Raw genomic sequence first — 25,422 nt, forward strand, 5'->3', positions numbered from 1 at the left:
GAAGAGGGATGCATGCTTCGAAGTATGAATGCTTCAAGTTTTAAACGTTGCCAAACTGCCCTCCAAGAAAGGCCAAGCTAATTCACTGCACTCAAGAGTGTACCACAGTGCTCTCTCTGTTCTCTTTAACATTGGCAACCAGCCACCTTTTTAGAGAGCCAATCTGACAGGTAAAAAAATATTATTTTAGTTTATACTTATTTATTAGCAAATTATTTAATTTGCTGCTTGGCCATTTGTATTTTCTTATTGGAATTGTTTGTGTCCTTTGTCTACTTTTCTTTTCTTCTTTAAATGTTTATTTATTTTTGAGAGAGAGAGGGAGACTGAGAATCTGAAGCAGCCCGAGGCTTAAGCCTGAGGTGGGGCTTGAACTCATCCCTCAAACTCACAATCTGTGAGATCATGACCTGAACTGAAGTTGGATGCTTCACTGACTGAGCCACCTAGTTGCCCCTTTTGCCTACTTTTCTATTGGGCTTTATGGCCTTTCCTCAGTATTGTGCAATAGCTTTTTGAATATTAGGGAAATTAGTTATCCCTTAAAATTTTACAGATTATGTTTTTGGGTTTGTCATTTGAATTTATGTGTGTAGTCAGGTTTTCCTGTTTTTTTGCTTTATGGCTTCTCATACAGTTTCCGTTCTCATTCTAATGAAAAAAATTTTTTTACCCATTTTTTCATCGAGTACTTTGATGGCTTTATTTTATTTATTTATTTTTTTAATTTTAATTTTTTTTCAATATGTGAAATTTATTGTCAGATTGGTTTCCATACAACACCCAGTGCTCATCCCAAAAGGTGCCCTCCTCAATACCCATCACCCACCCTCCCCTCCCTCCCACCCCCCATCAACCCTCAGTTTGTTCTCAGGATGGCTTTATTTTTAAATTTAGATCTTTGCTTAACGTGGAATGTATTTTGGTGTGAACCGAATGAGAAGGGATCAGGGAATTTGCTGGAGTTGTGATTTTACATTTATTTTTGTGGTTATTAATAGCTTTCTTCTCCTGCCGGACTGTAAGCTCCTTGAGGGCAATGATTGTATAGTTTTTTTCTCCTCCCTTGTTCTTATTTTCAGTGTTGAGCACAGTGCCTGCCTCATGCCAGGCCTTCCATTTACTGAACGAATGAACCTTTTTCTCCAGATACCTAGCTTATTGTCTCATCACAGTTTCTTGAGTAATTATTTCTTTCCTGATGTCTTTCCTTTATCTATAAAATCTCCACATGCTGGTTATGTTTCTAAGCTCTTTTATTTTTTTATTTTTTATTTTTAAGTTCTTTACTTATTTATAGAGAGAGTGTGCATGTGCAGGGGCAGGGCAGAGAGAGGAGAGAGAGAACACCAAGCAGGCTCTGTACTGTCAGCATGGACCCCGACACGGGGCTCGATCCCATGAACCGTGAGAATCATGATCTGAGCTGAAATCAAGAATCAGATACCCAACCAGCTGAGCCACCCAGGCACCCCTTTAAGCCTCTTTTAAGTCTTTACTTGCTTTGATACCGGGTGGCTTTAATTATTATAGCTTTATACGACTTAAAGCGTATTTGGAAGGTCAGGCTCAAATATTCTTAAATATACCAGTTTGGGAAGCACCATAATCTCCGTTGCTAGCCCTTAGAAAACATTCACTTAAATTACTGATTTAAATGTTCCATCTCTTCCAAGAGGCAGCCTGCAAAGTAGAATTGGTTTGGGGGTGTTACTTATTGGAGTTTTTCTAGGATATGACATCTTTAGCTCTGACTTGACATCCTAAGTGCTTTTTAAAAACTCATTTTATAATCTTGGGTATCTCTAAAAAAAAAAAATAACATTTTTCTCACAATCTTTTAATGCAGAATATACAGGGAGAGGGTAGGTGGCAGAAAAGGCATCAAGAAATTGCGTTGGCACCCAGCTGACAGCAAAGGCAGATAGTGGAAAAATTATTGCTTACAAGTGGTGTACAGAATTCAGTTCAGTGACCTTGGTTTTCTCACCTTGTGCACGACGCATGTCTTTCCTGTGGCATGCAATATTAGATCAATTCATTGCATATGACTTGGGTGAAGTTCAGGTAACACTGCTCACGAGCCACTTTCTGTTTCTTTGGTGACTCTCCTTTTTTCTGTAAAACATTAGACATTCTTACAGTCTGAAATAGAATATTCTCTTGGGATTTTTTGTGCCGTCGTCCTTATGCAGGAACCAACATGAGGGTCTTCTGAGTATTACAGAAGTTTAATGTCTGGGGAGTGGAGCTAATGGAACAGAGCGTACCTATTGCAAAAGAATCCTTGCTTACTTTTCTCTTGGAACATTATTCCAGAGCGCTTCGACAAAACTCTTGATTCTAAATAATTGCTAATTTACAAGTGTATTTTAGGTGATTACCCATATTCTTTGAAAAATAAAATAGTGGTTTTGTTACGTTTAGACTTTTCCTTAATAAGCCTAACCATGGATTCTAGAAGTATGAAAGCAGAAAAATAAAGTAGGTTTGTTTGGGACCCTTAGTCTCCACCCTAGAATTAAACACCACTGAAAATAACCCTGGAATGAAGGGTTTTTGTGTGGCAGGACTAGTTGACTTACACAATTCTTCCTTTTGCAAGTTTCTGTTGGTGGAAAATGGGCTTACTTTTGTTTTAGTTGTATTCCTGACTTTTCTCAATGCCAGTCTTAACTGCGAGATTTTTAGGCAGTTAACTGTTCCAGCACACCAGTGAGCAGCTTGTTAGTAGATGTTATCTCAGGTTGATTAGGTACTCTTGAGATTTACTGTGCTTGCAAAACACCTGTCTGTGTTTGAGCTTTGCTAGGTTGTTGGCTTTTGTGTTTGACTGAAGATTTGCTCCAAAGAAAGCAAATAGCTGTTGGAAAAAGGGAGAAGGGAAAAGGAGTCAGCAATTTTCTATATGCTTTCATTGAAGAGATTTCCCAGTGAGAAAGCTCTTGTAGGCTTGACCTTTTTGCGCTGAAGTAACCCGGCATTTCATTATGTATTCCGTTGAGGTTTTGGAGCTCTGTGCCAGAAAGTGCAAACCAAGGTTGGATGTGAAAGGAATATTCAGAGGGTGAAGCTCAGAGTCAACAAAGTGCTATTTCATAGGCCAGGTCCAAAAATAACCTGCTTGCCATAGGAGAGCAGCACGGAGGTAGTGCTTTTGCTGTTCTGAGCAGTGTTTTAGGTCCAGTTATGTCATCCCGGCACCATTCAAGTCAGGTTTAAGGCCATACCATTTAAGACTTAGGTTTGGGAGAATGTTCTCGGTCACTCTTACCCCACGGAAGAGTTATTTTGCAGGGTTTAGAAGGAGTGCTTTTCTGCCATGTTGGAAGATATTAACATGATTTACTCTTCTCTAAATAGGGGGATGGTCTATGTCATAGCCTTCTAATCGTTGAGACTCAGATTAATGGTTTGCATGGATCCTGTGGTTGATCTGGAGTAAGTAAGAGATAGAATTTAGTTTTTGGTTCAGAAAAGCTAGCATCGGAATGGATCCCTGACCAACCCTGAAGGTTAGGAAATGTTACGGTCCAGAGGTCCCTTCTGGGGGCTTGCAGTAGGACTCTAAAGACAGTAAGTTTTTGGAATTTATAAATAATTTTGAGTGTGGAAATGCACAGCACACAGACTTAAAATAAGCAGGTCAGGAAGTTTGATGAGAAGGAATAAATGAACTCTAGTCACTTGATGGAATGAGACTGCGGAAGAGAACAGTCTGTTAGGTGGTGGTAATTGTGAAGTTGAGGCTGACCCCGGAAATGAGTTGTCAGGTGCGCTGTCACCCTCATTAATGGTTCATATTATTGCTCAGGTTTATAGTTGTGTGAAGAGATGACTTTCCAACCCCATCCGGGGCACTAGAGGTTCAAAAGTTTAAAAGCTACAGAAGAGTGAAATACAGAAAAGTTTCCTGCCCACACATAGCCTATAACCATCCAGACCCCTTTCCCATAGGCAGTTGGTGTTATCAGTGTCTTACGCATCCTGAGATATTTTATGTGTATACAAGTAAATGTGTATCTCTATTTACTATACCCCTCTTTAAAAACAAATTGTAGTAAATTCTACATACTAGCCTGTGTCTTTTTTCACTATTGTATCTTGAGGGTTGTTACACGTAACTATATGAGGAGCTTTCTAATTAAAAAGAAATGCTTTACGGTATTCCCATGAAAGAATGTATCTTTTTTTTTTTTTTAAGTTGGTCTCCTTGTGGATGACTGTTTTTTTTTTTTTTTTGAATCTTGCTAATGTAAATAATACTTGAGGGGTGCCTGGGTGGCTCAATTGGTTAAGCATCCAACTCTTGATTTCAGCTCAGGTGGTGATCCTAGGACTGTGGGACCGAGCCCTGCATTGGGCTCCATGGTAAATGTAAAGCCTGCTTGAGATTCATTCTTCCTCTCCCTCTCCCTCCCCTCCCCCTGCCCCTCCCCTCCCCCTCTCCCTCTTCCTTTTCTTCTCCCTCTCCCCCTCTCCCCCATTCATTTGCTTGTTGTCTCTCTCTTCCTCAAAACAACCCCCCCAAAATTAGTGGTTTTAAAGAAATATATTAGGGTTTTATATTCAAAAGTAAATGTTTTAAGTCATAGTAGAAACTTGTTATAGTTATAATAATATCTCAGATCTGTATAACATGTTTACAGATGTCATATTTGAGTTTTAACGCAATCCTGTGAGGTAAGGCCACGATTTTATCCATGAAGAAGGGACGCCTGGGTGGCTCAGTCGGTTGGGCAGCCGACTTTGGCTCAGGTCATGATCTCCCAGTCTGTGAGTTCGAGCCCCGCGTCGGGCTCTGTGCTGACAGCTCAGAGCCTGGAGCCTGTTTCGGATTCTGTGTCTCCCTCTCTCTGACCCTCCCCCGTTCATGCTCTGTCTCTCTCTGTCTCAAAAATAAATAAACGTTAAAAAAAAAAAATTTTATCCATGAGGAAGTAGATATCCCTTCTGAACAGTTTTGAGCGGCAGAGGTAGCGGTAGAAGAACCAAGGTCTTTGAACTCCCATTGGTACCTTGTCACTTTACCCAAAATGGGGATGTTCCGGTGGGGATGTAGGGAAGCGGTGGCAGGAGAATAATACGAAATAAACCTGGATGAAGCAAGCTTGAGAGAGAGAGAGAGAGAGAGAGAGAGAGAGAGAGAGAGAGATGGAGAGAGGAAGAGAGAGAGATGGAGATGTATTTGTCATTCTAAAATCAGGATCCCGTTTGCCAGGGCAGAGAGGAGCTGGGTCCGCCTCTGACAGAGACATAAAGGCGTTTAGGCACTGGCAGAACATCACGGGTTGACTGCCATCTTGGAGTGTGTTAGGAAGGTAAGCCGAAGTATGGTGGTTCTTGAGAAACTGGAGGCTTTCAGAGTTCCCTAGGATAGACTGGGGAAAAAACATTGTTCAATATCTGTTAAGGGAGTGCATTTGGGGTAGGCCATAAAACAGAAATAGGTGATAATGAAAACAGAGGATTTTCTCCAGACCTTAGAGTCAGGGAGGGGATGATAGTATGCTAATGGCAAGGAGATGGCTGTAAATGTTAGTCGTTTTTGGCCTCAAGACTGAGTACTGGGAGAGGGTCTTCTTCCAGAGATTAGATGAAAATACAGGAGGGCAGCTTAAGTCAGCCCACAACTGGACTAGAGAGAGTGAGAATCATGGAGGACAACATCAGCATGATTTATGTTATTATCATACAGTTAATAGTATTTGGAAATGTGAGCGTAGGCCTGGTTATCAGCCTCCCGTCATGATTTCCATGTGCTAAGTACTTTCCGTGTTCTTCATGCTTCATGTCATACAGGCTGACTTCTCAACAACTTTGCAAAGTGTCTGTTGTTACAGCTAGTTGAGGAAACTGAGGTACAGTTAGGCAACTTGTCCACGGTCACGTATCTTTTCTGTGGTAGAGCTAAAATTTCTAAGTAGGTCAGTAGGACTCCAAGACTTTTGTTCTTTCTGCCATACCAGGTGGCACTAGGCACCAAAATTGAACAATGGAATTCTAAATAACCAGAATTCTGTCACTGTCATTGTAACTGTTAATATGTAACCAGACACCTTGGCTGTTACAGATGATTTAGGCTGAAAGAGTAGAAGGAATGCCAAGGAAAAATGACCATTGGAGAGGCTAAGGACTGGCCAGACTCACTCTGAACAAGCACATAATTTAAATTGAAGTCATGCTCTTGCCGTGCATTACGTAGCTTTAAAATTCTCCAGTGTCCCCTCCCCCATTACATTGCTCTTTCTGAAGTCCTTCTCTACAGAGATGATATAGCTGCCACTGAAGACCACAGCTGGTGGTAGCCAGGACCTAGAACTTCTTGGGGTGAAAAGTCTAGGGAATCCATATACAATAATGTAATTATGAACTCTCCTATTGCGAAGTTTGAGAGAGTAAGAATCTTCTTGACTTGACGGATTTTGAATGCTTATAAACTTTGGACTCAACTAGATTTTATTCCCCTCAAACCTTTAACATTATCCTGCAAAATATTGGAGAATACTTTCGATTTACTTGCGGCCACCATTGTAGGGGACTGTTAGTTAATATGGGAGGTCGACAGTTTGGTGAAATCATCACCTGGAAGCTATGCTTCAGCATCAGTCACTGGCTTTTCTGCTAGGTCACCCCCCTCATTCCCCCCCCCCCCCCAGCCCCCAGTCTTTTGCCTTAATCGTGGTGCATCTCAGGCCTTTTTGATTGCACAACTATCAAAGAAACTGACCTTAGTGATAACCCAGGCACATTTCCAGATAGTAAAAATATTTGGGGAGAGAAATCATTCATCTGCATTAGCTAGTGGTATTAGTTCTCTGGAGAAGTGTTAGTACATTTTCCAGATTATGTCCTAGAACATCACCAAGATGAGTGATCATCTTAAGAAAAATGGCCATTTGTACTGCTAGTGTTCTTAAAAAGTGGAAGCACGACAGAATGTGCTTTCTGGATATGTTCATTTTAGTATTTAATATGGGATCAGTTTTATATCTCTCTTGACTGACTTTTAAAACCATGGGTGATTTGGGTTCATTCCACCTGTTTTACTTAATTTCTCACCATCCTGTGATTCTTCCCTGTTTCATGAAATTGCCACGTTTAATCTTTCATTTAAAAAAATATTTTTTTCTGGAATGTCTATTCTTTGTTTCCTCCCTTCTTTCCTTTCTTCTATTTGTCCTTCTAATCATCTACCAATATTTGAGTGGCTCCTGTGTTCCAGACACTGTAGCAGGCTTTGGGATGGAGTTGTGGACACGAGGAAGACATGGTCTCTGTCCACATGAGCTTACAGTCTGTCCTGGTGTTACTGCTTCCTAACCTGCCCTGCCTTCTGGGTTTCTTCTTCTTCTTCTTCTTCTTCTTCTTCTTCTTCTTCTTCTTCTTCTTCTTTCTTCTTTCTTCTTTCTTCTTTCTTCTTTCTTCTTTCTTCTTCTTTAAAAAAACCCTTTTTTTAAAAAAAATGTTTGTTCATTTTAGAGAGAGAGAGAGCATTAGTGGGGGAGTGGCAGAGAGAGAGGGAGACACAGAGTCTGAAGCAGGCTCCATCCAGGCTCCAAGCTGTTGGCACAGAGCCCGACGTGGGGCTCGAACCCATGAACCGTGAGATCATGACCTGAGCAGAAATCAAGAGTCAGACGCTTAACCAATGGAATCACCCAGGCGCCCCTCTTCTGAGCTTTCTGTAACCCTCTTGGACTTCTTTAGCCCTTGCTGACCCGACTCTTCTGTGAGCTACACTACTTTAAATCTGATTCATGCAGTGGAGTGCTTAGTGACATCTCATACTGTGGGTTAATTGCTGAAGTGTCTTAGTCTCGTCTTACCAGCTAGAGTGTAAGTTCCTTAAAGGCAGAGCCTGTCATGTTCTTTTTTGTCGTCTACAATGCTGAGCCCAAGTCAGCAGGTGATAAAAGTGTTTTGATTCACCCTGCCCTGCTGAATGCCCAAGTTATATTAGAGGTCATTGTGAAGATTATGCTTTAAAAAAAAATTTTTTTTTTAATTCTTCCCAGTTGTTTGCCTAAATTTGCTGTTTATCTTAATCGTGCTGCAAACGAATGAAGATGGCCCCACTGATTCACTGTGTGCATTTATATTGTTTGCCAGTAGAGAGTTTGTATTTGAGCTGATTGTTGCACACCTTCTTGTCTGGTTCCCCTTGTGCTTAATGAGGGATGAAATTCATGGCTAAGGAATGGAGCTAACCTATTGTTGATCTCTTAGCACTGTGCCTGTAATCTGTTAGGCTTAAATGTCCTACCAACTATTAACTCACTTAAAATGGGAAGCTGACCATGTAGTAACTTAAAATTTAAAATTGAGCTCCTCCAAAAGATTAATAGGAATGGAAAGTAATCTTTTAATGGGGGCCTACAAAACTTACATTTATATGATATTAGAGCTCAAAACTTCCTGAGTAGTAAGTGAAATATGGCAACGTAACTGTGAAGGAAGGAGGCTGGACCACTGAATTAAATGCTTTTTTTTGAATGTGTCAAAAGCGCTGAGGTAATGGCACTTCAGTGCTGGGAATGAGAAGGAATATTTTCTTTCTTTTTTTTTTTTTTTTGAGAAGGAATATTTTCTTATAGAGCGGGAGAGCAGAGGGTACTGGGAAAGGGAAATGCTCGTCTGCCTACACCTGAAAATGAAGAAGATGAGTGTATTAAATTGAAGGACCATGGAGCTGGAGAAAAGGAAACACTTTTACTCTTGAAGTAATCGTGGTTCCTGACTTGAACAAACCGCTGGTACAAGAATCACGTGACAATAGGGAGATTAGAACACTGACCGGATATTTGATGTCAAGGAATTATGATCTTTTCAGGTGAGATGAGGATTATCGTGGTTTTATCATGGTTCTCCCCATGGGTGCAAGCTCAGGGAATTCCTAAACTTATTCCCCACACTCCCCTTTTAGAAATATATATGGAAGTACAAAAGGATGAGATAATAATATAATATCTGGGGTCTGCTGGGGAGAGGAAGAAGTGGTCAGGAGTCTAGATTCCAGTGGCCTTTTATTTATAATTGTTGTGGCTAGCTGATGGGTCCAGCAGGATCATTATCCTGTTTCTCTCTACTTAAGAGTTTCCATAATAAAAACAAAGAAAAAAGAACTCCACAAAAAACCAAAACACCTAGCAATTTAGAGGTAGAAGCATCAGACACACCCCTCTGCCTTCTTCCAGCTGGACTCCCCAGATTCCTGCCAGTGCTGCCCAAATGGGGTGCAGTGCAGATTTCTGCCCTCTCACATGTGAGCCCGTCTGTAATGCAGCACCACTGAGAGAGCGGCAAGTGTGGTGTGTTACGACAGAGGCCATTCTGTCCATGAGGCTCATCGCTTTTTATAGGGGAAGATACATATAAGGCTCCAAAAGCAAAATCTAATTAGAGAATAGGAAAATGTGGAGTAAAATCGAATGCTGTATTTTATAGTGCTGAGTGGGCACTGGAAATTCAGAGCATGGAAACGAACACTGGATTAAGGATAAGCAATTTTTTTTTTTTTTTTAAAGGACGAGCAAAGTTTGTATTAGGCCACTGGACTTTGGGATCACCTTTAAACAAAGTGTAAGAGTTGGATTGCCTCCAGGAGTATGGAGGCAGCGTGTCCAAGGAAGGAACATATTATGTTTGGGGAGAGTAGATGAATTTGGATTGGTATATTTAATTAATTAATTAATTAATTTGAAAAATATTTATTTCTTTAAGCAATGTCTACTCCCATTGTGGGATCTCATAACCTTGAGATCAAGAGTCACATGCTTTTGTGACTGAGCCAGCCAGGTGTCCCTTATTTTATTTTATTATATTATTTATTTATTTTTTTTTAAGTTTATTTATTTATTTTTGAGAGAGAGAGAGAGAGAGAGAGAGCGAGAGAACAAGCTGGGGAGAGACAGAGAGAGAGGGAGACAAAGAATCCGAAATGGGCTCCAGGCTCTGAGCTGTCAGCACAGGGCCCGATGTGGGGCTTGAACCCACGAACCACGAGATCACGACCAGAGCTGAAGTCATATGCTTAACCGACTGAGCACCCAGGCACCGTTATTTTTATTTTTTAAATAAATTTCTACACCCAATGTGGGGCTCGAACTTACAACCCCAAGATCAAGAGTCACATGTTCTACTGACTGAGGCAGCCAGGCACCCCTGGCTTGGTATATTTTAGATAAATGGGATGGGGTGGGTTCATAAAGGACATGATTTTTTAGCTGAGGCATATGGACTTGGTCTTATAGGCTATTTGGAGCCATTTGTGGGCTGGGGAGCCATTTTTAACTCTTAAGGTTAAAATTATTTGATTTGATGATAATGTAGTGTATTCTAAGTCACATGCTTTTGCACAGAGAATATAACTTGACTGTATAATTTAAAAATTCTTTTTCACAAAAGTTCTCTATTTTTGTAGTGCCCCAAAGGGCCATTCAGGGACCAGAATTAATATTTTTATTTTTAAAAAGGGAGGGACATTGAGGCCCTCAGAGTTAGTGACCTTCATAAAGTGTGAGTGAGTCAACAACAGATCTGGGTTCAGATCTGATATATTGGGTTCTGAGCTCCTTCTGTGTGCTTTACTTGTATTAAAGTAATTGTTTTCCATATGACTAAAGCCAGTCATGTTAGAAATTTTTTAATTTGAGATGTGTGGTACATATAGGTAATGTTGACTTTAGGCATTTCCTGCCTTTTCTTAACTACCTTCTTCCTGGGAATTTATATATTTTTTGGCTCTTTATTTTTTTATGTGGTTCAGCCAGTTTTTTCCAGCAGATCAAGACCCAGCACTTCATTTATCCCATCCTGCCAGTTTGTCAGGTGGTAGTTTGATTGCCATTGATAAATCTGCTCTGTGTAATGTTCTGCTCTGAACTCATGCTTCTAATTGCTTCTACTGTATAGCCTGCTTCCCCTCCACCCTGTAGTTTATAAAATGGGATAATAATCCCAGCCTTTTTTGAGATTCTTTGTAAGAGTATCAAAGATTTGAAACTAATCTACCAGAAGGTACTATAAACATCTTAAGAAACAGTGTATTTCACGGATTTTTCCCCCCGAAATAATGTTTTAATATTTGTAATCAACTTGGTTAAGACATAATTTGCATACAAGGGAATTGAACCATTTTAAGTATTCAGTTTGCCTTTGGCCAGCCATGTAATGACCACACCATCAACATGTAGAAGTTCTCCGTTATCCCCAAAAGTTCTTTTAGTGCCCTTTGCATTCATTCCCACCTCCTCTAACCCCAGAAAACCCCTAATTTGCTGTCAGCATAGGTTGTCTTTGCCTATTCTGGAATTTCATGTAAGTGACTTTAACCAGGACATATCAGCATCCTGTGTTTAAGATTCATTCACTGCACATATTAGATAAAGGGTTAGTATCCAAAATATATAAAGAACTTATCAAACTCAACACCCAAAAACCAAATAATCCAGTGAAGAAATGGGCAAAAGACATGAATAGACACTTCTCCAAAGAAGACATCCAGATGGCCAACCGACACATGAAAAAATGCTCCGCATCACTCATCATCAGGGAAATACAAATCAAAACCACAATGAGATATCACCTCACACCTGTCAGAATGGCTAACATTAACAACTCAGGCAACAACAGATGTTGGCGAGGACGCGGAGAAAGAGGATCTCTTTTGCACTGGTGGTGGGAATGCAAGCTGGTGCAGCCACCCTGGAAAACAGTATGGAGGTTCCTCAAAAAATTAAAAATAGAACTATCCAAGACCCAGAAATTGCACTACTAAGCATTTATCCAAGGGATACAGGTGTGCTGTTTTGAAGGGACACATGCACCCCCATGTTTGTAGCAGCACTATCAACAATAGCCAAAGGATGGAAAGAGCCCAAATGTCCATCGATGGATGAATGAATGGATAAAGAAGATGTGGTGTGTGTATACATACATATATATATATATATATGTATGTATACACACACACACACAATGGAGTATTACTCAGCAATCAAAAAGGATGAAATCTTGCCATTTGCAACTACGTGGATGGAACTGGAGGGTATTATGCTAAGGGAAATTAGAGAAAGATAAAAATCCTATGACTTCACTCATATGAGGACTTTAAGAGACAAAATAGATGAACATAAGGGAAACAAAAATAATATAAAACCAGGGAGGGGGACAAAACAGAAGAGAGTCATAAATATGGAGAACAAACTGAGGGTTGCTGAAGGGAGTGGGGAGGGGGGATGGGCTAAATGGGTAAGGGGCATTAAGGACTCTACTCCCGAAATCATTGTTGCACTATATGCTAACTAATTTCGATGTAAATTAAAAAAAAAAAAAAAAAAAGATTCATTCACTGTTGTTGTCTGTACATCTGTATGGTAGTTTGTTACTTTTCATTGCTGAGTGGTGTATCTGAGTAGTGTTACATTGTGTGGGCATAAGAGGATTAGGTTATGTATTTTTCTGTTGATGAACACCTGAATTGTTTCTAGTTTTTGGCCATTATGAATAAAGCTGCTGGAAACTTGATGTGGAACTTTGGGTAGACTTAGGTTTTCATTTCTCTTGGGTAAACACCTTGGAGCAGGACCACTGGGTCATATAACCATGTTATATGACCATAACCATATGATAGGTGTGTGTTTAGCATTTTAAGAAACTGCCAAATTATCTTCCAAAGTGGCTGTGTAAGTTACGTTCTGTCTGGCAGTATCTGAGGGTTCTAGTTGCTCCAAATCCTCACCAGTGCTAGGATGAGAAAATGTTAGCCATTCTCATAGCTGTATATGCTGTCTTGTGCTTTAAATTTACATTTTCCCAATGACTAAGGATATTGACATCTTTTCATGTGCTTGTCAGCTGTGTATCTTTGGTGAAGTGCTTGTTCAAATCTTTTGTTTTTTTTAAGCTTATTTATTTATTTTTTGAGAGCGAGCGAGCAAGCGGGAAGGGCAGAGGGAGAGGGACAGAGAGAATCCTAAGTAGGCTCCATGCTGCCAGTACAGAGCCTGACATGGGACTTGAACCCACGAACCACGAGAGCATGAGCTGAGCCAAAATTAAGAGTCGGACACTTAACTGACTGAGCCACACAGGTGCCCCACTAGTTCAAATCTTTTGCCTGTTTTTAAAAATTGGGTTGTTTGTTTTTTTAATGTTGAGTTTTGAGAATTCTTTGTTCTGGACACACATCATTTATCAGATACATGCTTTGCAAAGATTTTCTTCCATTCTGTGGCTTATCTTTCCATCCCCTCAACAGTGTCTTGTATTTATTTCTGAAATGCTTTATTTATTTTTGAGAGTGAGAGAGTGTGAGTAGGGGAGGGGCAGAGAGAGAGGGGGACAGAGGGTCCAAAGTGGGCTCTATGCTGACAGCCACAAGCCCAATGTGGGCTTCGCAGTCAACTGACAGAGCCACCCAGGCACCCCAACAGTGTCTTTTAAAAGCAAGAGTTTTTATTTTGAATTCCAGTTGATCCATTTGTTCTTTTATGAATTGTGTTTTTGGAATTTAGTCCTTATCCTATCTTTTCATTTTTTAAAGTAATAAAGTCATTTGTCAGAGCAAGGCAAGAAGTCAAACCATATTTCATTTTTATGTCAGGTAATAATCACTAGAGACAAATTATTTTCTGTGGGATCGATTTTTGAATTTTCTCTAGAACAAGATTTCTAGCCATTAAAAGTCAAATGCAGTTCAGATACGTTACTTCATAATAGTTTGAGTGCTTCCAAGGAACTCAATTTGTAAGCTGTTTAGTTACTAATTACCCATCCTTTTCTGTGGAAAGAACTTAAGTTCTATTTTAAGGTGACCTTTTTTTCTGAAGGGGCTGTTGTTGGTAGAAAATGTGGGTTGTAGCTAATGATCATAAAGTTCATTGTGAGAACTTCCTCAATCATATTGTTAATCCTAATTTGTGACAGTGTTTATCAGTAAAAAGAAATGTAAGCTATTGTTAAATACTGAACTACTACTGAGGGTAAAATACCTTGTAGCTAAATTTCTTCAAGAGTGAAGAAAAAGAAGTTAAGATCAGGACACAATAAATAGTATGCTGTTTCCATTTAAAATACTTCAAGAGATAATTACAAAGGCATTGGGGTCTATGATTTTTGGTCTCTCTCTGATGATAATGAAGTGTGTTATAAATTGGATAAAACAAGCCCTCGGAGCTGTTTAAAAAATGTTTTTGGTAGTTACTGACAAATTACAAGAGGAAGGTTGCGTCTCAGTGCAGAGGTGATTTCAACATTAAAAATAATAAAGGACTTTGACCTTAGTTTTGAGTCTTTCTCTTGACCTGTTTCTCTGTGAATTAAAAAAAAATTTTTTTAACGTTTATTTATGTTTGAGACAGAGTATGAGCAGGGGAGGGGCAGAGAGAGAGGGAGACAGAATCCGAAGCAGGCTTCAGGCTCCGAGCTGTCAGCACAGAGCCTGACGCAGGACGCAAACTCAGTAGCCACGAGACCAGGACCTGAGCCAACGTCGGAAGCTCAACCGACTGAGCCACCCAGGCGCCCCTCTTTCCGTGAATCCTTAATGCTGCACTCTTATCGCACACTTTTCCTGGACCTTCGTGTTACCATGCTCACTGGCAAAGGTATCAGTGCACCTGAAGAGGTGTTTTTGTTTTTGTTTTTGTTTTGACTGAATACAAGACACTGAGTGTGCAATTTCTAACATTACTGACAAGGCCTTTCTCTTAAAAGGTGAGGAATCTTAAGAACCTTAAGAATTTAAGATCTGGGTATGCTGTCCTCCTGAATATTTCTTTCTTGCTTGCTTTTTTTTTTTTTTTTAAACTTTATTTATTTTGAGAGAGGAAGAGAGAGAGAGAGAGAGGGAGAGAAAATGGGGCAGAGAGAGACAGAGAATTCCAAGCAGGCTCCGTGCTGTCAGCACAGAGCCCAAATGTGGGGCTCGAACTCACAAACCGTGAGATCACGACCTGAGCCGAAACCAAGAGTCAGACGCTTAACTGATTGAGCCCCCCAGGTGCCTCCTGGTCATTTCTCTTTACTCACATCTTTATTAGTAAATCAGGCCAGAGGGATCGTTTACCTTTTGAAAAAAAGAAACTAGATGCCGCAGTTTGTTTTGGTTGCAAGTATCTGGACAGCTGAATTTCGATTGAGCAGTGATGCTGCCCTGAGTAGTGGGGTGCTCTAGAAACTGAGAGACCTTGCCTGCTACCTGTGTGGTGGGAGATAATGAATCTCTTCTTGCCTTTGTGGGGGAATGCCACCCTCACTCGCTTATGGTTTCATTGTAGTTACATTCAGATCTTCTGAGATATGGCTACTGATGGTTTTAGCTTAAACGTGTTTGAGTGACAGTTTTAGGGAAAGGAGAGTGTGTTCTGTTCCAAGGACGGGCAGTTTTACTCTATGACTTTAATAAATTCATGTCCAGTGATGTGAAGAATAGTACTGGGGAGACCCACATATAATACATTTTGTTAAGTATAAGTAGTAAAAACAAACAAAAAACCCCCCAAACCCTCTGAGTCGTGGTTCATTATAGCAGCTGAAAATTTTAAATACGTTGTAAGAAACCAGTGAAGCTAGTTTCTGATTCATCCAGAGTGAAATAATTTAATATTCTAACTTTAACAAAGGCAACTAAAAAGCAAACTTGAACCACTTCATGTGCTTTCGATATGTAGGAATGTTTTTTTCATCTTTTCTCATATGTTTTACTTCTTAGTCATTTACTTCCAGTAGTTTCAAATTGGTTGAGGGAATTAAGGTGGTAACCGAGTCCCTACAGTACAAGATTTTCCTGCTGTGTACGTGAACCACTTTTTCTGGAAAAACCCTTCCACTGGCCGTCTTCTCAAGGGCATTTACTTCTCTACCCTTAGTGATTTGAGGGCTGAAGCCTGTGTTTAGTCAGAGATGACAAATGGCTCAATTTTTTTTTTTTTTTCCTAGTTTGGTGACCGAGAAATGATTCAGAATTGAAACTGAAGCGAATATGGAGTTACTTGCAGTTACCCTTAAACAGTTGCTGTCTGTTACTATTAGGCGTATTTTGGACATGTGGTTTCCATTTCGATATTCTGTGTTACGTTGCTAAATTTCTTGCCCGGTTTAGACACTTTGCTTTTGAAATTAGGTTGGACGTAGCTTTGAACAGAGGGCCACTGGAAATTGAACATTGTGGTCCATTTGGGGAGGAGAAGTTGGCATAGTTTTACTTCAAGGATTCTTAGGAAACGTTTGATAACAAAAATATATTTTCCAAATGTTACAAGCTTAGGGAGTTAAGTACTTATTGAGAAAACCAGGAAGCTTGTGATTCCTATGAAAATATTGGCCTTTTAAGCTAAGACTATCACTCACTACTTTTTCCTTTCATAATTGAACGAAGGTAAGTTTAAAAAAGAGCAGGTTCTTTGTTTGGAGTGCAGTTTATAGCAGTTTATAAAGAAAAAAGCAAAGTGCTTTTTCCATTCCTGATTTTACACTCTAGAGATAAGCACTAGGATCAGTTTAGCATATGTTTTGTATCTTTGGCTGTGCACATGCACATATTTATAGGTAGATTTTAGGGGTTTATTTTATTTATTTTTAAAGCATATTGATTGACTGATCGATTGATTGAGTGAATGAGAGAGAGAGTGCACAAGAGAGGGGCAGAGGGAAAGAGAGAGTCCCAGGCAGGTTCCACACTCAGCCCAGAGCCCAACATGAAGCTCGATCCCACAACCCTGGGATCATGACCTGAGCCGAAATCGAGAGTGGGCACTCAACAGACTGAGCCACAGGCACCCCTTTAGGGATTTATTTTATTTTGTGCTATTGCAGCTTTTGTAATTTAGTCTTTTTACATATGAGTCTATAAAATCTATTTTATTTCCCCACCTCCAGTTTTCTGTTAGCTTTTTCTTTTTAATGTTTATTTTTTGAGGGGCTGGGGAGGGTAAGAGAGCATGGGAGAGAGGCAATCCCAAGCAGGCTCTGCGTTGTCGATGTGGGGCTCGATCCCGTGAATCGTGAGATCATGGCCTGAGCCAAAATCAAGAGTCAGACAGATGGTTAACGGATCGAGCCCCACAGACGCCCCTCTCTTAGTTTTTTTTGAAAGATTATTATTTATTTTCTTCTTCATGCGTCAGACCTTTGAAAAGTCATAAGGTGGAGCACGTGGGTGGCTCAGTTGTTTGAGCATCCAGCGCTCGATTTCGGCTCAGATCACGATTCCAGGGTCATGGGATCGAGCTCTGAGTAGGGCTCTTGCTGAGCTTGGAGCCTGCTGAAGATTTTCTCTCCCTCTCTCTCCCTCTGCCCCTCACCACTCACTCTCTCTCAAAACACAAAAAGAAAAAGAAAAAAGTCCTATAAGGTTATTAATGCTTTGCTCAGTATTTTCTTTCATAGCATTTGTCTTAACTTTTAACTTTTGTGCTTTTTCTTGTTATTTAAAAGATTTATTTATTATTACCTGTCTTTATAAAAAATGCAGATTGCTTCATGAATTTGTGTGTCACCCCCATGCAGGGGCCGTGCTCATCCTCCGAATTGTTTCAGTTTTGGTATATGTGCTGCCGAGGTGAGCACTAAAAGGTTTTGTTTTTTTTTTAAACTGTAGTTTCAGTATGACTTCTGGGTTTTATAGTATCCTCAGGAGAGGTATACTTAGGAGTTTTATGGTATCCTATTTGAACATTAAAAATACTCTAGGGGCTCCTGGGTGGCTCAGTCAGTTAAGAGTCTGCTTTCAGCTCAGGTCATGATCTCATGGTTTGTGAGTTTGAGCCCCGTATCGGGCTGTCTGCTCCCAGCGTAGAGCCTGCCTTAGGCCCTCTGTCCCCCTCTCTCTGCTCCTCCCCCACTTGCACTCTCTCTCTGTCTCTCTCAAAATAAATAAACTTAAAAAATATATCCCATATTTTCTCTTAGTGCTTTGTAAATTTATTTTTAATATTTAGGTTTTTAATCCACTTGGAATATATTTTCAGTATAATGTGAGATAAGGATCTGGATTTTCAAAAAAAATATTGGTAGCCAGTTGTCCTAATAATTTGTTACTTATATACTTATTTGAAATTCTCTTGTTAACATATACCCTTTCTTATTTATTTAATTTATTTAAAAAGATTTTATTTGCAAGTAATCGCTATACCAGACATGGGGCTTGAACTCACATCCCTGAGATCAAGAGTCACATGCTCCACTGACTGAGCTAACCAGACACCTCTCAACATATATTCTTGATAAAGAGTACTTATCCGTGTATGTGTACTGCACGTTTTAATTACTGTCACTTTAGAGAATGTTTCAAAATTTCCTTTTACAGTTGATTCTCCCTCTCTTCTTAAAGGTAGACTAACCATAATCATCAGCGAATAATAATTTGAACTCTCCCAATGTTTATGCTCTTTTTTTAGTGACAACGTTGAAGAATAGTTATGATGATAATAATACCACCTAATATAGTGCTTCTCAATTTTATATGCATAGAAGTTACCTGAGGGATCTTATTAAAATGCATATTTAAGCAATTGTGCTACTAGGTGTTTACCGAAGAATATCAATTCAAAGGGATACATGCACCCTGATGTTTATTGCAGCATTATCTACAATAGTCAAATTATGCAAACAGCCCAAGTGTCCATTGACTGATAAATGGATAAAGAAGATGTGGCACACACACGTGCACAGATGGTCACACACACACACACACACACACACACACAATGGAATATTACTCGGGCATAAAAAAAGAATGACATCTTACCATTTGCAATGACATGGATGGAGCTAGAGAGTATGATGCTAAGTGAAATAAATCAGAGAAAGACAACTACCATACGATTTTACTCATGTGGAATTTAAGAAGCAAAACAAACAAACAAAGGGGAAGAAGAAAGAGGGAGGGTGGCAAAGCAAGAAACAGACTTTTAACTATAGAGAACAGATTGCTGGTTACTGGAAGGGAGGTGGGTGGGCGGGATGGGTGAAATAGTGGTGGGGATTAAGGAGTGTGCTGTCATGATGCGTCCTGGGTCTTGTCTGCGATTGTTGGATCACTATGGTGTACGCCTGAAATGAATATTACACTGTATGTTGACTGGAACTTCAATAAAAACTGAAAAAAAGAAGATGTCAAAAAAAATGCAGACTTGGTAGTTCTGTCCTTTTTATCACTGGATATTATCCTATTATCTGGATGTACCCTAGTTTATCCATTTACCTACTGGAGGACGTCTTGGTTGCTTCCAAGTTTTGGCAAATGTAAATAAAGCTACTCTGAACATTCACGTGTGGGCTTTCCTGTAGACCTGGGTTTTCAACTCATTCGGGTAAATATAAAGAGCGTGATTATTGGATCATATGGTAAGAGTAGATGCTTAGTTGTGTAAGAAACCACCAAAGTGGTTTTCCAAAGTGGTTGTACGGTTTTGCATTCTCACCAGCGATGAATGAGAGTTCCTGTTGCCGTACGTCCTTGCCAGCGTTCGGTGTTTTCATTGTTTTGGATTTTTGCCGTGCTAATAGGGATATACCCGTATTTCATTTTTTTAATTTGCAGTTCCCCAGTGACAGAAGAGGTGGGCATCTTTTCATATGCTCATTTGCTATTTGTGTGTATCTTCTTTGGTGAGGTTCAGATCTTTTGCCCATTTTTTAATTGCCTTCCGTTGTTTGTTTTTTTGTTGTTGCATTCTAAGAGTTCTTAGTGTATTGTGGATACCTGTCCTTAAGTCAGATGGATGTTTCGTAAAGATTTTCTCCCAGGTTTTGGGTTGTGTATGTCTTTAGTTTTTACCATTATTGATGATGCTTGCCCTTGAGTTGTGACACATAGTCATCAAGTTGAGAAAGTTTCCTTCCCTTTTTGTCTTTCTGAGAGCTTTTTTTCGGGAATGGTTTTCGGGGAATCTTTGAAAATTTTCTGGCTAAATGAATAGATGAAGCTTTGTTATTAGCAAGGCATCCCTGTTTTATTGTGGATACTTAAAAATACATTCCTTATGGCATTGTATTTAAAAACGTAACTGGATATTTAATTCCTAATCTTTGTAAGTAGTTTACTTTTACTCCTTCCATGATCTCTTGTCTCTTTGATGTTTATGTTGATTGCTTGTCCAACATTCTAATCTCGTTCTGGCTTGATGTTTGTGGCTATCTGTTCCTCTGCTTGTCTGTAGCAATCTATTCCTGCAGCAGGTCAGACTTCCACCTCTGAAATCACATATTTGGAAATTTTGCTCTCTGGACACAATTTCCTGTCTTTTTAGTTCTGCCGTTTGCTAAACTCGATTCTCTGATTTCACTGAGGCCTCCAGCCCCTTAAATCCTGCCGGTCTCCAAATTCGTGACATTCTTCCTGGCATCCCTTTTGTTCACGTGGACACAGTTGGTCACTTTCAGTGAGTCAGAAGTATCCTCAGTCCTGCACCTTTGTTCTCCTCTCCCATCTGCCACACACATCTCCAGCTGTGGATTAACAATACTGCCCGTTTTCTGGGTTCCTGCTTTAGGGCCTGAAGAAATGATTGAATCGTGTTTATTTGTTCTATTGCTAATTCATGACTTCTACCCTCATCTGTGTTTGTGATTCTCTTTAGTAGTCTTCTTGTCTGTAGTTGATTTCTTTTCTCTTTCACCAGAATGACTGTTCTTTCTAAATCTTTACCCATTTTTGGTAAGCTCATGTTTACCTCCCTCTATCACAGACGACTCCATAGTCCAGTAAAGTGATCTTAAAAGAAAAAAGAAAAGAGAAGAAAAGAAAAACCAACAAATTTCTTTTATAATACCTTCTGTTATTCAGATAAAGATAAAATTCCTAAGTTTAACATGCCCTTTCTGGTTGTCCAGCCTCTCACCTCTCTCCTCTCTCCTCTCTGAGCCCCAGCTCCCAGCTTCATTGGCCTTTTGTCAAATTCTTCACGTGCCAGACTCCTTCTTAGCATAGGGTCTTTGTGTATGTTTTCCCCTGTGCCAGAGAGTTTTTCTCGTGTGCTGTTTCACTCCTATTCATCTTTGGAAATTCATTTATATGTCGCTTCCTCAAGGAAGCTTTTCCTGACCTTCCATTTGCCTGAAGATAGGCATGGACTCCCCCTGAAATAATAATAGTGATGAGACTAACCACAATGATAATAGCAAACACATGATGTTTATTGTGTGCCGGGAACTGTTTTAGGCACTTTATGTATACAGACTTTTTTTTTTTAAGTCTTCATAGCAACCCTATGGGTTAGATGGGTAAATAAATAGGACCTATAATTGTCCCCATTTTATAGGTGAGGAAACTGAAGTGCAGAGCGTTACGTCACTTGTCCAAAGTCACGTGACTGTTTGGCAGTGGAGCTGGGATTTGCACACAGGCAGTCAGGCCTCGGAGCCCTTGTTCTAAACTGTGCTGTACTGTAATGATTATTATGATTGTGTCATTTTGGTTAATGTCCACCTTTCTCAGTGGCCTCTCAGTTCCTGAGTTCAGAGACTGCCCCTGTCTGGTTAAATTTTGATTTTCCAGTGCCTAGAACAGAGCCCAGCAGTGAGTAGTCTGTGACAGAACGAATCCCCCTTTCTGCTGACTTGAGTAAATAGAGGCTTTGGTGCGAGCGTCTTCAGTTTTCTTTCGTCCCTTCTCCTTCCACGCACCAAACCCTCTGGATCGAGAGAATAGGTGCTCCCACTTATTTCAAAATTGAATCCCGCCACCTGTTTACTTCCTGTGTCCTGAAAGTAATATTTGCACTTTGCAATTAAGAACGATTGTAAATGTCCATAAAGTGTGCTGCCTTTTTTCCCTCTCGCACCTTTCTCACTTTCCAGAGGTGGTGAAATGATAATCTTTTCTTGAACATGCACAAACTGTATGGTCACTTAAAATACACAAAAGGGAGTGCGTGTAATATGCACATTAGTCTATGTTTGTTTTTATATTAAAAATTAACTTGCAGTATTGAACCGTAGTTTTGCAAGCAGTCACCATTGAGGGCAACCAGGGCAAGGGTACGTGGGATCTCTCTGTATTCCTTTTTATGCTTGCAGGCGACTCTCCAATGATCTGAAAATAAAAGAAGAAAATTTAGGAAACTAGAGAAACCTTTCTACATCAGCATATTTATCTCTTTCTTCCAAATGACCACATCCGACAGGTCACAGGTATGCAGATGTGCACCTTTTGGCCACCGACGGACTGTTACTTCATTTTTTCCTTTTACCAGCACTGCTGTAGGGGAACACTTGCATTCATAGCTTCATCCTTGCTCGGGCGGATATTATATGCACAGCCAAGTTTTAGAAAAGGAGAAGAGAAGGGATCCGAAGACGTGCGCACGTGACAGTTGGCAGGCTGTTCCCTGAACCAGTTTATCCTTTCAGCTGCGGTTAGGATACGGAGCCTGTTCTCTGTGCGCTCACCTGTAGTGTCCTGATCCTGTCCCTCCGCTTCTTCTGTGGGGCTTGAACAAAATTAATTAGTCCTTTTCCATTTGATACCCCCCTTCTCTTTTGGCTCTCTCCTGTCTGCCCATCCTCTGGCAAGTCCTTCACATCAATAAGACTTTTCTTAGCAACGGAGTGCTTGATTTGGATTTACTTCTCCTTGTGACACCCTCAGACATAGCTCCTGTGGTTATCCCCATTTTACAGGTAAGGACACTGAGACACAGAGAAGCTAAGGGACTTGCCCGAGGTCACCCGGAGAGTGAGGGCTGGATAATGATGCGGTCAGTCTGACTGCAGAGTCTTTGCTGCTAACCACCACCCCCTGAGAAGGAGTCAGGAAACTACTGCCAGCTGCTCAAGCCTGTCCTGCGGCCCGTTTTCTGTGTAACTCAGCTAACACGCTTATTATGTTTTTAAAGCGTAGTTAAAAAAAAAAAAAAGAAAATAGGGGACAGTGTGTGACCCACAGGCCTAGAGAAAAAGTTGACTGATCTTATTACCATTAAATGAGATCATTCTTGTAAAAGTATTTAGCATAGCGCTGCTATGTAATAATAGCTTAAGAAATATTAGAGGCATTATTACTTTTATTATCAGAACCTCTCTTTTACCACTAAGCTTCTACGTCATCTCTTTTTCTTCTGTGCCTACTGCAAGCTTAGGGACCGGCCCAGAGCTTTCCCTTAACTGCTCTGGGAAGGGTTTTCAGTGCCTTGTTGCTAATTCTATAACCTAACTTAAACTCGACTTCTAAGTTCTGTGTCTCCTTTGACACTAACTACCCTATTCCCTTAAAGATTTCCTATTTGTTTTTGAAACAGGAATATTTTCTGTGTTTGCTTTTTCTTCACTGGTGTACTGCCCTTAAAAAAAAAAAGTGTTTTTATTCGCGGGCATGAGCTGGGGGTGGGGAGGGGGCGGAGAGGGAGACAATCACAAGGAGGCTCCCCGCTGTCGGCACAGAGCTGGGCGCGGGCCTCGAACTCATGAACTGTGAGATCGTGACCCGAGCCAGAGTGGAGAGTTGAACACTTACCTAACCCAGGCGCCCCTGGCAAACTATTACTTCTTAAACCCCTTTCCTACTCTGCTCCTCTGCCTGGTTTGTAAGGGATTGTATTCTGAATTCAGTCCTTGGCACACCCTCCCTACCTGGCTTCTGCCCCACTTCTCTGCCCTCTTGTGAATCACAAAGACCTGCATTTGAGTGTGAGTTCATTATCTTCTGTCTGAGCAACCTGAACGGTTTATTTCATTTCTTGGTTTCTTTTTCTGTAAGAACAAGAGTAGTGGGACCCACTTTAGGATTATGTGGATTAGATGAAACCATGTATGTAAAACATCCAACAGTGTCTCATTTACAGCAAGGGCTTAATAAATAATAGCAATAGGAGTAATGACAGTAGTGTAGTCGTGTTGCCATTGTAACTCTACCTCTAGCCCTCCCCCTTTCCTCAAGTCCACACATTCGGTGGCCTGCTAGAGGTCCACCAGTGGATACTTCTCCAGATGCTTTAAACTCTGAGTGCAAATCTTTGTCTGGCTTCAGTACTTAGTGACCGTGGCCTCAAATAAATCACTTATTTTCTTCCAGTCTCAGTTTCTCCATTTTTGAAAGAACGTACCTTATTCACATTGAATGAGCTCGTTCTTGTACAAATGTTTAGCACAGCGCTGGTACATGATAATAGCTTAAGAAGTGTTAGGGAGATTCACCTGGCTGGTTAGCTAACTTGGTAGAGCAGGAGACTCTTGATCTTGGGGTCACGAGTTCGAGCCCCACTTCGGGGCTGGAGTTTACTTGAAAAACAAACGAACCAAAAAGAAATACTAGAGCCATTATTACTATTATTATCCATGTTATTGTTCTTCCTCTTAAAATTCAGTCTTCCTTTCGCTCAGAACGAGAGCCTCCGCTTTGCCTTCTCTTCTTGATCCTCCACAGGCAGTTAGTCACCAAGTACTGTTGAGTCCACTTCAGAGGCATCTGCTCACAGTCATCCACTCCTTATCGTTTCTTGACAGAGTTATTGTGTAACCTCCTAATTGGTCTCCTGGCCTCTGGGCCACCTTCCACCTCTCATCCAGATTTATCTTTATCGAACGCAGATCTGCTCACACCACTCAGTGGTAAAGGCCTGAGACAGGCCCCTCTTACCTGAGATAGAAAGCCTGCAAGGCCCATAACACCTCGGTCTTTTATGGCCTCATCACTTGATCCTGGAACCCAGGCGTCCTCCAGGAGAAGATTATGCTTCTGACTATTCTTTGCACCATATACTCTAGAATCTTACGCCTGGCCCCTCCTGTTATGGCTCCTCCTTCGTTCTTGGTGCTCAGAGTGCTGTCTCTCCAGCCACTTTCTGCAAATAAACAACCCTCTCCCCCAAACGCCGTGTCCGTCTGGTGGATGCTTGGTTGCCCTTCAGTGGTGGGTCTCAAAGATGCCATCTACTGTCTTCTGCTCTCTCTTGTCTGAACTGCCCTTCTAGGCAACAGTAATTAGTCCTTCATCAGGAAGCAGTATAGTGAGGTGGGTAGTTTGATCCCTGGGTTACAGGAGCCAGACTGGCTTGGTTAATAATGTGGCTGCAGAGAACTGAGATGCAGTGGTTCACCTATCTGTGCTTCAGTTTTCCAATCTGTAAAAAATGGATGATATTAGTCTTGTTGTGAGGATAGTGAATTAATATAGGAAAAATGCTCTGAATAGGGCCTGTACATACTAAGTACTTCATAAATACTGGCTGTTGTTATTATTATCATCATCACCAAAGCGTCGCTTCCATGCCTCTGTAATGGCATTAACTGCTCTGTATTACATTGACTTTTTTATGTATGTTTCCCAGTAGACTGTTGCTTCTTTGAAGGCAGGACTGTTGCAATCATCTGGGTCATCAGTATCCAGTCCGCAGCGGGCCCTCAGTAAACACTCAATCAGTTGTGCTGTTTGCTCAGCCGATAATAAAACCCTGGATCCTCCTGGATTTCAGCAGTCAG

At 40.6% G+C, this 25,422-nt stretch overlaps 1 protein-coding gene and 1 non-coding gene across 10 annotated transcripts in view; one reads left to right on the forward strand and one right to left on the reverse strand.

The window, feature by feature from the left end:
• SIK3 (SIK family kinase 3) overlaps positions 1-25,422 on the forward strand; it is a 241,093-nt gene that overhangs the window by 15,112 nt on the left and 200,559 nt on the right. The gene's annotated exons all lie outside the window — the stretch shown is intronic.
• On the reverse strand, positions 17,467-17,571 carry LOC128776290 (U6 spliceosomal RNA). The gene has a single exon (XR_008421373.1). It is a non-coding gene; the product is annotated as a U6 spliceosomal RNA (small nuclear RNA).

This window comes from Panthera pardus, unplaced genomic scaffold (genome assembly GCF_024362965.1).
Source record: "Panthera pardus isolate Hobbes unplaced genomic scaffold, ASM2436296v1 HiC_scaffold_12, whole genome shotgun sequence".
NCBI classification, from domain to species: Eukaryota; Metazoa; Chordata; class Mammalia; order Carnivora; family Felidae; genus Panthera; species Panthera pardus.